The sequence below is a fragment of the Indicator indicator genome, chromosome W (assembly GCF_027791375.1).
Source record: "Indicator indicator isolate 239-I01 chromosome W, UM_Iind_1.1, whole genome shotgun sequence".
Lineage (NCBI taxonomy): Eukaryota > Metazoa > Chordata > Aves > Piciformes > Indicatoridae > Indicator > Indicator indicator.
In genome coordinates this window covers 561857-576922 of record NC_072052.1, presented here as the reverse complement: position 1 = coordinate 576922, position 15066 = coordinate 561857, and positions in this window count along the sequence as shown.

The following is a 15066-nucleotide window of genomic DNA, read 5'->3' as shown; positions in this document are numbered from 1 at the left end:
GCATTAGCACAGGCCACAGCCGAGAGCGTTCTTTCTCTCTGCCTACCATAAATTCTCAAACGTTCGCCCCATGCAGTTACCCTAGATAGGCGCAGGAAGGTGGTGGCGGCCACTCCTCCAGCCTTAGCGCGCATCCGCTAGTGCAGCCAGCTTCCACCACATTGCTACTCTGCGAGCCGCACCGATTCGGCCACCGCGTCCGCACAAAGGTCACCGAGGCGCAATGGCTGCCAGCAGAAACACAGATGACTCTATTCGCCTTTCCCTCAGCATAGGTTAGGCCCTTTGAGCCCGCAGGTTGCGCCAAGCTACTCCACATTAGCAAAGGAGTCACTCCTAGTTACCTCCTCCCTGCAGCAGCTCCCGGACCTACTCGATTCCACCGCCCCACCAGCGGAGAGGTGCACTGCCCCTGCGAGAACCCACAAAAATCTGTGGTGACGACTTAGGCCTCCCACGCTACTATATCACACAGCAGCATCGACAGGAGCACAATCAACAGCTCCAGTTCCCTCGACGCGTGCGCGACACCCCTTCATCAGCTACGTGCGCAAGCTACGCTTACCTACACCCACCACGTACAAGAGAGAAAGACGAACAACTCCCACCACCACGCACATCCACCAGTACTGCCAGGCAATTAATACAGCCGCCCTCTCTCCACACACACACACACACACACACCCCCCATGGGGACCCACTGCGGTCCCATTGTGTAAGGCAGCTGCCTATCAGGACAGAAATGGTTTCTACTTCACCCCGCCCTCCGTGCGGACCGCGGTGATGCAGGCCTGGGTATTACGAGAAGAGGAGCGCGAACCACCCTAGCCCGCCGCAGTGTGCCTGAGTTGGTTTGTTGTTTGTTTTTTACCTGCCTGACAGGAGCCACGAGAAGAATGCAACAACAGTTGAAACAATGGAAGGCTGTAAAGGAGAGCAAGAACAGGGTTTCTTAGGGAAAAAATGGCGTCTGTGAAAACTCCGCCTTGTGCTTGTCCCCTAGCATCAGAGGGGGCGGGGCAGAGTTCTTGTGATGCTTTAAAGGCGCGTGTGGCTCCACACCTCCTATTGGCTGTTGGGTTGCGCGGGGTTTTGGGGGACTGTACATAGAGAGCAGGTGTGTTCTCTCCTTCCTTCCTACTCGCAACTTGGGCGATGAGAAATGGTCTACCCTGCTGGTTTTGCCCGCTTTCAGCACCACCCCTGCCCTGGATAAGTATGGGGTGACTCGGCTGAGGGTAGGGTGCAGGGGAAGGGGCTTGGGCTCTATTCAATACGTTTGAAGAGTAGGTAGGTAGGTATGTGTCCCATTCCCGAGATAATTCTGTGATGGGGCAAAAAGGACTTTAAAAAGCATATACTATTTCTCATTTATTATCCAATTCTATTCATTATTGTCCTAAAAGGAAGAGAGTGTTAGAATGACAGCAAACTGGAGGTTAAGGGTAACCTGACATTACAACTCTTTTAATCCCATGTAAGAGAGAGAAGTTTCCTACAACTCTTTCTCATATATATGTTTGTGTAGCAGATATTTCTACCAGTGTGTCACTTTTTTATTTTATTTTTGAGGACTTTTTTTCCCTGTTCATATAGTGTTTTCTAACATGGCAAATTGCAATGCATTCCTGTCAGAATTTGACCTGGTTTGGCTTCTTAGCCTTCTCTCATGGCTGAACAAACCCAGTTCTTTCATCCTCTCCATGGAATGACATATGCTTCAGTCCCATGACAGTTTTGGCATCCATCTACTGGACCTGCTTCACTATGTTAGTGGCTTTCTTGTAGTGGGGAGTCCAAAATCACAGAATCACAGAAACATTCAGATTGGAAAAGATCCTTGGGATCATCAAGTCCAACCGTTGACCTAACTCTACAAAGTTCACCCCTAAACCATATCCCCAAGCACCACATCTAAATGACCTTTAAACACATCTAGGGTTGGTGACTCAACCACCTCCCTGGACAGCCCGTTCCAATGCCTGACCACTCTTTCCATGAAAAAAAATTCCCAATGTCCAGTCTAAACCTACCTTCTTGCAGTTAGAGCCCATTCCCTCTTGTTCTATCGCTAATTACCTGTGAGAAGAGAAAAGCACCAACCTCTCCCCAGCATCCTTTCAGGTAGTTGTAGAGAGTGATGAGGTCTCCCCTCAGCATTCTCTTTTTCAAAATAAACAGTCCCAGCTCCTTCAGTCGTTCTTCATAAGATTTATTTTCCAGTCCCTTCACCTGCTCCAGCACCTCAACATCTCTCTTGTATTGAGGTGCCCAAAACTGAACACAATACTCAAGGTGTGGCCTCACCAGTGCTGAGTACAAGGGGACAATCACCTCCCTACTCCTGCTGGCCACGGCATTTTTGATACAATCCTGGATGCCATTGACGTTCTTGGCCACCTGGGCACACTGCTGGCTCATATTCAGCTGCTTGTCAATTAGAACCCCCAGGTCCCTTTCTGCTAGACAGCTTTCCAGCCACACTTCCCCAAGCCTGTAGCATTGCTTGGGGTTGTTGTGACCCAAGTGCAGGACCTGGCATTTGGCCTTGTTGAAGCTCATCCCATTAATGGCCCATCGATCCAATCTATCCAAGTCCCTCTGTAGAGCCTCCCTACCCTGGTCCAGATCAACAGTCCCACTTAACTTATTGTCATCTCTGAATTCACTGATGATACACTCTATGTCTTCATCAAGGTCATCAATAAAGATGTTAAACAGAAGTGGTCCCAACACTGAGCCCTGAGGAACACCACTTGTGACCGGCTGCCAGCTGGATTTAACTCCATTTACTACCACTCTTTGGGCCTGTCTGTCCAGCCAGTGCTTTATCCAGCAGAGTGTGTGCTCATCCAAGCCATGAGCAGCCACTTTTTCCATGAGAATTCTGTGGGAAACAGTGTCAAAGGCTTTTTGAAAGCCTAGGTAGACAATATCCACAGCCTTTCCCTCATCCAATAGTCAAGTCATCAGGTTTGTCAGGCAGGACCTGCCTTTCATAAAGCCAATCTGACTGGGCCTGATCCTCTGGTTGTCCTCTATATGGCGTGTAATGGCATTTGAGATGACCTGCTCCATGACCTTCCCTGGTACCAAGGTCAGACTGACAGGTCTATATTTTCCCAGATCCTCCTTTCCTCCTTTCTTGTCGATTGGTGTTATATTTGCTACCCTCCAGTCCATTGGGATCTCCCAGTTAGCCAGGACTTCAGGTAAATAATGGAAAGTGGCTTGGCAAGCACATCTGTGAACTCCTTCAGCACCCTTGGATGTAGTCCATCCAGCCCCATACACTTGTGTGCGTCTAAGTGGTGTAGCAGATCACTGACCACTTCCTCTACAATCTATGATGAAATGCAATGAATATGTACAAATATACAAAATTCACAACATTTACAAATATATACAATCAACAGAAAAGCACAACCAAGCCCCCTTTGCTAACCCCCAAAGGGGACCTTTCCCAAGGGGCCTCTCTCCCAGGGGCTTCCCCCCAGACCCCCCTGGACAGAAAGCAGAGTTAGTTAAAGCAGAGAAATTGTTAACTTAGCTCGCCAAGGTCAGAGTGTTATCTTCAGCTAGAAGAGAAGAAGAAACAGCAGCCAAACAGCCCAGCAACTGCCCTGACTGCAGAATGCAGAGTGCCCCACTTTGTTTTGAGTAATAGTTCTTAAACATTTCTATCTATCCAATGGAAGTGTTTAGAACAATCATTATTTTGCTTTCTTATACCCAATGATGACTTATTTACACTCTTTCACTTTCTCTGCTTGAACTTTGCAAGGAAAAATTAAAAAGACAGTTTCAAACCATCACATGACCTCACTCTACTTCCCCTCCCTGTCCCCTAGTTCATGAGGCTAAGTGTCCAGGGAACAGCTAGTTCCATTGCTAAAGACTGTGGCAAAGTAGGCATTGAGCACCTCAGCCTTCTCCTCATCCTTAGTCACTATGTTTCCCTCTGCATCCAATAAATGATGGAGATTTTCCCTAGTCCTCCTTTTGTTGTTAATGAATTTATAGAAATATTTTTTATTATCCTTAATGGCTGTAACTATGTTGAGCTCTAGCTGTGCTTTGGCTCTCCTAATTTTCTCCCTGCATAGCTTCACTACATCTTTATAGTCGTCGTGAGAGATCTGTCCCCTCTTCCAAAGGCCATAGACTCTCCTTTTGTTCTTGAGGTCCAGCCAAAGGTCCCTATTCAGTCAGGCTGGATGCCTTCCCCGCTGAAAATGGGACAGAGTAATCCACATGCAGTCTCATAAATCATGAATACAAAAGGATCACTTTCCTGGACCTGTCTGATATTCTAATAGATCCTGGTATGTGGTTGGTCATCTTCATTGCAAGAGCACACTACTGGCCCATGTTCAACTTGTCCACCAGGGCACACAAATTTTATTCTGTAAAGATGCCTTCTGACTAGTCAGCCCGCGGCCTACCCTTTATCCACACAGTCAGTAATCTCTTCATAGAAGGTAATCTGATTGGTCAGGCATGACTTGCCCTTGGTAAACCCATACTGGCTGTTAATCACTACCTTCTCTTTCATGTGACTAGATAGGGCTTTAAGGAGGATTTGCTCTAACCTGAGGTTAGGTTGCCCAGTCTGTAGTTCCCCAAATCCTCCTTCTTGCCACTCTTGAAGATGGGTGTAACATTTGCCTTTTTCCAGTCATCAGGAACACCTCTCCAATTGCCATGACCTTTCCAATATGATAGAGTGTTGCTCTCGTGGTGGACTAGTGCAACATGTACACACACAGATCGAGTAGAGTATCAAACACAGAGCACTTTATTATTATTATAGCACATATTTATATGTTTTCTATACTACTGTGGCCACTTCTAATTGGTTAACAAGTTGTTTTTAACACTTATATTGGTTATTACTATATCACTATGGTAGTAGCTATTCTTGCTAACTTTCACACGGGATGATTCAAACCTTTTATCTTCCAGTTTCCCAGGCACTCTTTGTCCTTGCAAGCCACCTGCACCTCTGGGGCCTCCCATATCCTTACTGATACACAGTAATCTGCTCAAGGCCAAGTTCTTCTTTCCCAGGCAAGGAATCTGTGGACTGGCCGCAGTCCCCCACAATTCCCCCTCTCTGTAACTGTGCCGAAAATGCTGCGTTGGCTGCTAGCTGCAGGGCCTTTTGCAACAGGCTAGCCAGACAAGGCAACATTAACAGCACCACCATCATAATCACCAAAATCAATAACCCTGTCTTGATGATCAAAAGGAACAATCCTGTTATTCCCCATCCTTTAAGCAATCCCTCAAACCATCCCTCATTATCTACTTGCAAATGTGTTATCCCCTGTTCCAATTCTTGAATTCGCTTATGTATAGATACTGAATGATCTGACAGGTTCATACAACACATCCCTTCAAAATCCTCACACCCATGCCCATGTGCTAACAATAAAAAATCTACCACTGCTCTATTTTGCAAAGAATCATGCTGGACAGAATTCACATCCAACAGGAGTTCCTTCAGAGCCAGGGAGGAGGCATTATTCTGTTTTGCTAACCAACACCCCGATGTATTCAGGCTTGCTAAAGCATGTGCCGTTCCAATTCCAGAAAATATACTTGGTACGATGCGCTTCTCTATCCTCCAAAATTCTACCATATCATCACAATCCACTTCAAAGGCATGAGTGTTACGCTTTTGCCTTTTCTTAAGATGATCAAGAGTCATAGAAGTGTTCGGCGTCAGCATGGTTAAACGACCGAGACTGCAAGGTCTTCCCCTGATTTGTGAGGGCAGAGCTGGCCAGGCTCTATCCCCACAAATAAGGAAAACACCTGCAGGCAAATGACGAGGATGGGAATGCCTCTTCACTTCTATGAATTCAGTTCAATTGCACCATGCAGCATGATTTCTGTACCCCCTCCCTGCTGGAGTAACATCCGGGATATCTGCGGCTTTGTCCAATGTAGAATTAAACACAACACAGTAATCCATTCTTACCGATCCTAACATAACTATCTCTTGAGGTTCTAGTTCAGCTAAAGGAAGACACTGAGTCCAATTGTTCCAACCCTTGGCCATATATTCTAATGTCAGATTTGCCTTTTCAAATCCTTCCCACCCAAAACCATGAAAGCTTTTAAGTCCCCCATGTGTCTTATTGAAGTGTATCAAGAAGCACATGTAAAATGATCTTTTCAAGTTCAGTGTCTCGATTTTTTCAGTGATGTCCTTCCACCCATTCACCGGTACGCCCACCAGACAGGTGCTGAAGGGATTGGTGGGTGTTGATACGGAGAGGCACAGCGTGTCTTGTCCTATGGCCTTGGCAAGCGTGACCCACACATTTTGCTGTGGCTGCTCCAGGACCTGCAAGGCCCCTTGCTGTGGTCAGCATCCAGAGGGCGACGAAAGCACCGGTCGAACACATCTTGCTGGGACCCAGTGTGGCCCAGAACCTGTTGAGACACAAGCATATCCTCTACCCCAGGTTATTAATTCACAAGGATCAGACCACTGACCTGTTTCTAGATCCCGAACTTTTACTTTGACACCTGATGGCACTGTACTGGTGGTGGTCAAAGAATTGAAATGATGGATCATTGGTGTTTCCTGGGGATCATTCGAAAACTGCAAAAGGTTTAAAGCATACATAGCTTTGTTTAACCGGGCCTCTGGAGAATCTCCTGCCATTCCCCCTCTTTGTTTTGCAAAAGTTGCTTCAGTGTGCCATGTGGGGGAATGGGGAATACTGGGAAAATGAGTGATAGCCCACAACTGCAATAATGAATTAACTTTACCAGATAGGTAGGGTGGACCATTTGTCTGTTCCTGGCTAAACATTGCTTAACTATAACATTTTGGTGACTTAACATATAAATGCACATAAACATATTCCCTAATTACATGACATTAATGCATTGAGGCATTCAGTCCCAAATGAGATGTTTCCTCAGGGGACACTCGTGCGGTCAGCTTCAGATCGACGCTTCTGATCTCAGTTAAACAGGCACTGTGGTCAGACTCAGTGGTCAGCTGATTGTCAGCTTCACGGGCACTGCTGTTTGTCCCATCCTTTGAGTCTTGCACTGGGCCTTGTCATGGTGGCATCAGGAAAACCTGTAGGTGGGAAAAGATGAATCCCTTTCCTAGCCCTGAGTTTTCCCTAGGGTAAACCTCTGTACCAGAAAAGGAAAAGAATTTTTTTTTGTCACTTTTCATATTCCCTTATCTTAAAACCTTTATAAACACAAAAACCAAAACAACACTCTTTAATGTTCCTAAAATAAAGTCTTATGTTCTGCTAATATCAAAAAGGTCCTAAAAACTCAAAAAAAAACCCCAACTACGTGAGAATTAAACCATCAATGTAATGTGCAAGAAAACAACAAATTAAATAATAATGCGTGCTTTTCAAAGTGAAAGCTTATTTACCATATATAGAGAGCTCTTTCTGAAATTTGCTGGCAGACTCAAAAAAAAAAAAAAGGAAGGTTCGAACCAGAAAAAAGAAAAGAAAAACCTTAACCTATAAACTTATAAACCCAGTAGCACTTATACAGTGTTATGGTTATTGATTAGGAAAAATACTTTATCACAATAACTAAAAACTTATAAGCAAATGTCATTTTCTATAACACTTCACATACCTTATTACCAAAGTACCAAATTTGTCATATGAGTGCTCATTGTGAGAACACAACAATTGCAAACACTAAAATAATAAATTTCCCAAATGCCTTAAAATCAGAAATAATGATAAAAACAATACATATATATCAAGTTTGCATAAAATGGCGAGATACCTTTCTTAAGAAAAGTTAACACTATTACTTTAAAATCAGAACACAGGTTTCTGCAGACCTTCAACAGCTGCAGAACAAGGGATGAGATAAGGAGGGAGAAGGAAGGAGGAGGGAAGGAGGGGGGAAAGAGGAGGGGAAGGAGGGAGGAGGGAGGGAAGGAGGGAGGGAGGGGGGGAAGGAGGGAGGCACTTTTTTTTTTCCTGACTCTGTAGAATTCCTTTAATTGCTGCTAACTACAAGTCTGTAAAAAGTTTGAAAAAACCACAAAACTACCAGCTGCTAGAATTGTTCCTGGTTTTCACCCCAGCTAGAAAAGGCTCAGGGAGGTGCAGTGTAGATCAGAACAGGGAATATTGCACAGACAACCAAATGATTAATTTGACTTCTAAAGGGAGAGAAAAAGAAAAACCCTAAAAGTGACATAGATGAGAGCACTGCACCCTGGGAGCTCTGCTGCAGATTCAGGGATCTCAACCATCACCCCAGAGGGAATACAGGCCCTCCAGTGTCACCCCTATACTGGTGTCACCTCCCACAATAGGTTTTCCAGCTACAGCTATATTTGAACTGCATCTCAGTCCTTGTGGGCTTTGCAGGACAGAAATGCTCTCATGTAAGTGCCTGAAGCCACTGCTGCCACCAATTCACCTCTGTGGGCAGCTGCAGCTGAGTCCTCACTGATGTCAGTGCTGGAACTTTTCTTGCCGTTGTTGGAGGGGGTGTACTTCCCATATCCGAGTTCAGCTCAAAGACTCGGAGATCCGTTGGTCCTTCCTCTTTCACAGTCTCTGTCCTGCCCTGCACTCTGCTCTCCACCTCTTTGAGCTCTGTAGCTCTGCTGGCTCTGAGGATGCTGCTGACTGCCGTGCAGTTGCAGAAGGATATGCAGATTCTGAGGGCTTTGGCATAGTTTGCAATCTGAGTCACAAAGGAGACGCTCTCACTGGTCTCAGAGGGGCTCCCCTCTGCTGGGGCTGGCTCCGGAGGGAGGACAGCCCAGCTCTCCTCTGAGGGTCTCTTGGGAGCAGTGGGGTAGCATCCCTCCAGGTCTGCAGGGGCAGATTCGTTCTCTGCTGCTTCTAGAAATTTGATGTTTGCACAAGGCAGGGGTGACATCCCCAAGAATTCCTCTTCATCCTCTTCTCAGCCTGGCTCCTCTTGGTGAATGCTCTGCTCTGCTCGCTGCTTCAGAGCCTTAGAGTAGGGGTCGCAGTGACTCTAAATCTGATCCACTGCAAATCTCCCATAAGGGTCTGGATATCAGCAAGAGTTTTTAACTCAGTTTTAAACATAGTTTTCTGGGGGACAATGATGCTGTCGTTAATAGACCACTCAAGATATTTCCAAGGCGCTGATCGATGCACCTTTTCCGGGGCTACTTGCAGTCCCGCTTGCCCCAGTACTTGATTACGGCGACGTTGACCGGGGCTGTAGGGTGACGATAGCGAGCGGCCGTTCCTCTGCCATCGCGCTGCCGCCGCTCCCACGGTGTTCCCGGGTTCAGGCCTAAGGGCAGGCTGGCATCATGGCTCTGAGGCTCCTAATGGCCCAATCAGGGGCCATTCTGGTTTAAAGGAGCACTAGCCTGGTTTTTTTCAGCACCAAGAAGCTAGTGAAAAGGGAGCTTTGGAACCAAAAGCAGTATTCACGTAGTCAGAACCTTAGTTCTAATGCTTGAAAACATTTCTGAAGACAACAGCTTGTGAACAATGGAAGAAGGTTGCTGTGTCCACCATTGTCTGTTCGCATCCCCCCTCTTCTCTCCATCTTATCTCCGTCTCTCTCCCCCTTACTTGCAGTTTTTTCGCAGTTTGCAGAAGCTGTTTTGGGTTTTAAAGTTAACATGGCTGAATTTGTTTGCTAGTTATGAAAGATATTTTAACATTTTGTAGGTGCAGACCTGGTATGGCTAATGACTTCAGAGTTGGTTTTTAATTATAATGGATCTTGGAGATTTGCTTTTTCAATGTCTATAGTAATTAAGTTTTAACAGTAGGAATAATAAATAATGAGTAATTATGATAAGTATTCAGTAATTATAGTATTTTAAGTAATAGGTAATTAGAACATTATAAGTAGTTATAATAAGATGCTATAAGCACCTGGTAAATATCATAGAATATGATAATTCATAATTAATTATAATAAATTATGGTAATTAACAATAAAATATAAATAGCAGTAAATAAGTAATAGAAATATATGGGATGAAGTAGAATAATACAGGATAAATGATTTTAAAAACTAAAAATGAATAATAGCAATAGTAATAGGAGTGATATTGATAACAATGAAGGTGATAGCAACTGATATTAGTAAAATAGTGGTAATGGTGGTAATAAAAAAATACAAAGTTTTATAGTTGGAGAAATTAAATAAATTTGGAGTATTTTTAAATGGAATAAGTTCTTTATAAGTTCATAGGTTAATAGTTCCTTTTTGCTATATACCATGTTATTTCAAAAGAGCGCTCTATGACATGTAATATCTTTTTTGTCTTTTTTCAGAAATTAATTCAATGGTTTAACTTTAACATAGTCTTTTAGTTTATCATAGATTTCTAGTATTAGCATAAGTCAAGAGTTTAGAATAAGGATATTACAGAAATGTTTTTGTCTTTTTTTATATTCATGGTTGTAATATGGTGGGTTGAAATTCCCCTCTGAACATTAACTTCACCAGACTAGCTCAGTTTGGAAGCAAATGGAGCTATATTTTACAAGCAAAACTACAGTCTACAATGGAATGCAATGAATATATACAAATATACAGTATTTACAATATTTACAGGTATTTACAATTAACAAAAACAGCACAAAAACCTTCCTGGCCAAAGCCAGGAAAGCTGGCTCTCTGCCTTCCCCCCCTCCCTGTCCAAAGGGAAAAAAAAAAAAGAGAAAAGCAGAGATTGTTAGAACTTGCCAAGGTCAGTATGCAGCTGTTATCTCCCCCAGCGAAGGAAGCAAGAAGAGAAAATGCAGAAAAACCCTGCTAGACTGCTGCAACAAAACTGAACTGAACATTGTTTTGAGAACTAAATCTTAAGGGAGCTATCCCTCCAATGGAATAGTTTAGAATACTCATTATTTCTCCTTTTTACACCCAATAGTGATTTCTTTACATTCTTACTACTTTCTGCTCAAGATCTGTGAAAAATTTTAAAGGTGTAGCCCTAAACCCAGTACAATAGTGCCTTAAAATAAGGATTATGTTGAGATTAAATTAGAAAAAAATAGAGGAATTTTCTGATACATCACATAGAGATTTAGCCTAGAAAAGCCAGTAGATTGGTTAGTGTAGGAAAGGGATGTGTGTGTATTTTATCATCTACAGGTTTTCAGTGATACCAGCAAGAAAAATCAAGCCATGTCATGAACCAGAAAGATCAGGTCTACAACTTGGTACTGAAAATATCTCAGCTGACAATGCAGAAATCAACACATGGGCAGAACACCACAGCCGAATGAAAGCTAACTGCAATGACAGCAGTACCCACAAAGCCGAAAGTCAACTGACCTAAGACTGATCACAATGACTGTCATGCTGGATTGAAATTGATGGCATCGATCTGAGGCTGATCGCATGTGAACGGAACCAGAAAACATATGAATTAGGACTGAATACCATGATTGCTTAGTTGTTGTGTGATTAGGGAACATGTTCACATGGGTTTGTGTGTTAACTCACCAGAATATCGTAGTTAAGTAATAATATCAAATGGTTAGATCTAAAAAAATGGTTTAGTGGCTTAAATTTAAGAGTGTGGGTAGGTCCACTCAGGAAAGAGTAATTGTGGCAGTTTTAGGCTGTGCCTAGGAAAATTTTCCACAGATTGAGTAGGAAAGTGATAGAATGTAAATAAATTACCATTGGATGTAAAAGGGGAAATAATGTACATATTCCTTGGGTGCCAATGAATAAAAATGTGGTGAGTTGAAATTACCCCCCCAAAATATAATTGCCAGACTAGCTCAGACTGAAGCAAAAGAAACTATATTGACAAGCAAAACTACAATCTAAAATATGGAATGCAATGAATATATGCAAAATAAACAGTATTTACATGTATGTACAATTTATTAACAACACAAGAACCCCCCCGGACAAAACCAGGGGGTTACCAACAGCTTCCCCCTCCCTGCTTCCTTTCCCCCTGTACAAGGTAAAAGAGAGAAGAGCAGAGAGTAGCTGTTAGTACTTAACCACAACAAAGAAACCACAGCCAAGGTCAGCAAGCCAGCAGACGCACCAGCTAGTATCTGCCAGAGCGAAGAAACCGAAAAGAGAGTTAGTTTACACAACTAACTTTATGTTGGTTTTCAGACCAATGGGATTATTTAGACCTTATCATTATTTTCCCTTTTACATCCAATGGTAATTTCTCTACATTCTATCACTTTCTTACTCAGTATGTGGAAATTTTTCCTAGGCATAGCATGAAATTACCACAGTAGCAAAAGCATGGTATGTTGTCAAGTTTTTAAATCGTTGGACAGATGTTGGATCCCCAATTAAAAAATGCTAGATAGAAGGATGGGACATAATGGGCAAGGGGGAACGGAAAGCGGTCCCACCTCAGAGAGGCAAGCGAGAACCTCCACAGCCCCCCTCACCTACCCAGCTGCCATTGCACAATAGATATAGGGCTTTGAGACTTGACAGCCAGGAGAATGAAGATGGAGACAAGAACAGGTACAGTGCTCTGCAAGGGGAACTGGATGATGGTTCTTCCTGCTTAGAGATGTCACCAAAGCCTACTCGAACGCCCCATGCATTGAAAACTCCTCAGTAAAGAGTAAACAATGGGTCATTGTCACTGGTGACTCACTGCAGGTATATTAATGGTAAAAAGAAGACTAGGGAAGGTGTGGGCCTCCTCAGAAAGGAAACAGGTGAAATGGTCACAAGTGACCTGGAAAAGGCTGAGGTTCTCAGTGACTTCTTTACCTCAGTCTTCACTGCAAGGGCCTCCAGCCACACTCCTGGAATAGTCATGGAAGATAATGGCAGGGACCGGGAGGAAGAACTGCCCATCTGTCGTGGAGAGGGGAATAGGGATGGAGGATGGTGATTATTAATTATGAATTATGAATTATGAAAATATGAATTATGAAATTATTGTTTATTATTATTAATATTAGATTAATTACTTTATATATATTGATTCGGATGCACGGTTGTAATAATATAGACCATAACTGATTTAGTATTTACAATTATACCCAATTATAATATTTACGGACAATTTCTAATTAAGGGAATGAAAGGGTGCACTTCCGCCGCTTGTCCACTAGATGGAGACTCGACAAGGTGCTTGCGGCTGCTAGCTAGGTATAGAGATATTTATAATGTTGTCACGAGGCAGGTTAAGCTGGAAATATCACGCGGCTATGCGTGGGCGCTTTGAATAGAACGTTACTAAATGTTATACACATGAAAGATACATGCAGCAAGACAAATTGCCGGATCATGCGGGCTCGCTGGGTGTCTGCTTCTGCCCGAGATTGGCCCCGTTCAGGCAGCGCTTTCTTTCTCCCTCCCGGCTCTGTGGGGGGGGCAAGGTTGGCTTTCTCTTTCCCATGGTCTGCGGGAAGGGCAGTTCGCTTCTTTGTTCTCCTGCAGTCTGCGGGGAGGAGCTGGCTCCCTGACCGGAGGATGGCTCAGGAGGGCCAGGTCTTTTCGGTGCTGGGCCTACGATCGAGGATGGTTTTCCCGTAGGCAGGTCTCCGGTGGGGGGTGCAGTGACGCAATGCTTCCCCCCTCGGCTCAGCTCGAGGTGAGCTGACTGCCGCTTCTCTGGGTGACTGCTTCCATTTAAATTATAGTGGTACAGTCATTGCCTTGACTTCAAAGGAGAGGCTAATTTTTTACTCTCTCTTTTCCCTCGGGGAAAATCCCAGGTGTTTCACCCTGATACGGGCTGCGGAGCGGATACAGGGGGCGGCTCCCTTTCACTCTCCCGCGGTCGGCGTGGTCACGCAAGATGCGTTTCTGCTTATTTGGCTGCTTATGGCTACTTAATTAGCTTGCAGCGTTTCTGGACTGCCAGGCTTGGGCTAGTCCTTCCCCGTTTCGGTTACAGCTTACCCTCTCTGGGGGCTTCCCTCAGTCCCTTTCGACTGGGTCTACGGCGCCTCTCGCGACGTGGTCATCCTTTGCAGGTCCTCGATGCACACTCAGTGGGCTGGCTTCCATGTTCGCAGAGGCTTCCATTATGCTTGCATGTGGAAAGGCTCAGCTTACGCAATCGCGAGTTGCAGGATGAGTGAAAGCAAAAGGAGAGAGCAATGTGGCAGACAAATGGAGTGATACTTACAGACACTCGAGGCTGGACTTAGCCAATGGGCACATTTGCCAACAACCTGCTTCCACCTATAGAAAGATAAAGCTAGAATTGTGCCCTTAGATGGACAGATCATAGGCATCCCATTGAGATGGGTGCCTGCAGTTGTTTATTCCCTTAGGAGAAAGGCAGGCGCCTGAGCCTTTTGTCTTCCCCTCCTGAAAGGAAGGTGGAAGGCGGCACTTCCCAGACCATGTTGGGACAAGTTAGCTGGTATCTGGGGGCATAATTCTGGGCATGTGATGCTTTCACGACACCATCATAAGTGAAGATCAGGATCGTGATCACCTGAAGAACCTGAAAGTGTTCAAGTCCATGGGACGCAAAGGGATACACCCACGCGTACTGAGAGAACTGGCAGATGAGTTTGCTAAACCCCTCTCTATTATATTCCAAAAGTCCTGGCAGTCTGGGGAATTCCCCACTGACTGGAAAAGGGGAAATATTACTCCCATTTTCAAAAAGGGTAAGAAGGAAGAACCAGGGAACTACAGGCCAGTCAGTCTCACCTTTGTGCCTGGTAAGATCATGGAGCAGATCCTCCTGGAGGCACTACTGAGACAGAAGAATAGTGAAGAGGTGATTTGGTACAGTCAGCATGGTTTCACCAAGGGCAAATCCTGCCTGACAAACCTGGTGGCCTTCTATGACAAGGTCACAACATTAATAGATGAGGGGCGAGAAACTGATGCCATTTACCTGGACCTGAGCAAAGTCTTCGACACTGTCCTGCACCACATCCTAGTCTCCAAACTGGGGACACATGGGTTTGATGGGTGGACCATGAGACGGATAAAGAACTGGCTTGATGGCCGCACCCAAAGAGTGGCTGTCAATGGCTCCATGTCCCAGTGGAGGCCAGTGATAAGTGGAGTCCCTCAGGGATCAGTCCTGGGACCAGTCTTGTTCAACATCTTTGTTGGAGACATGGA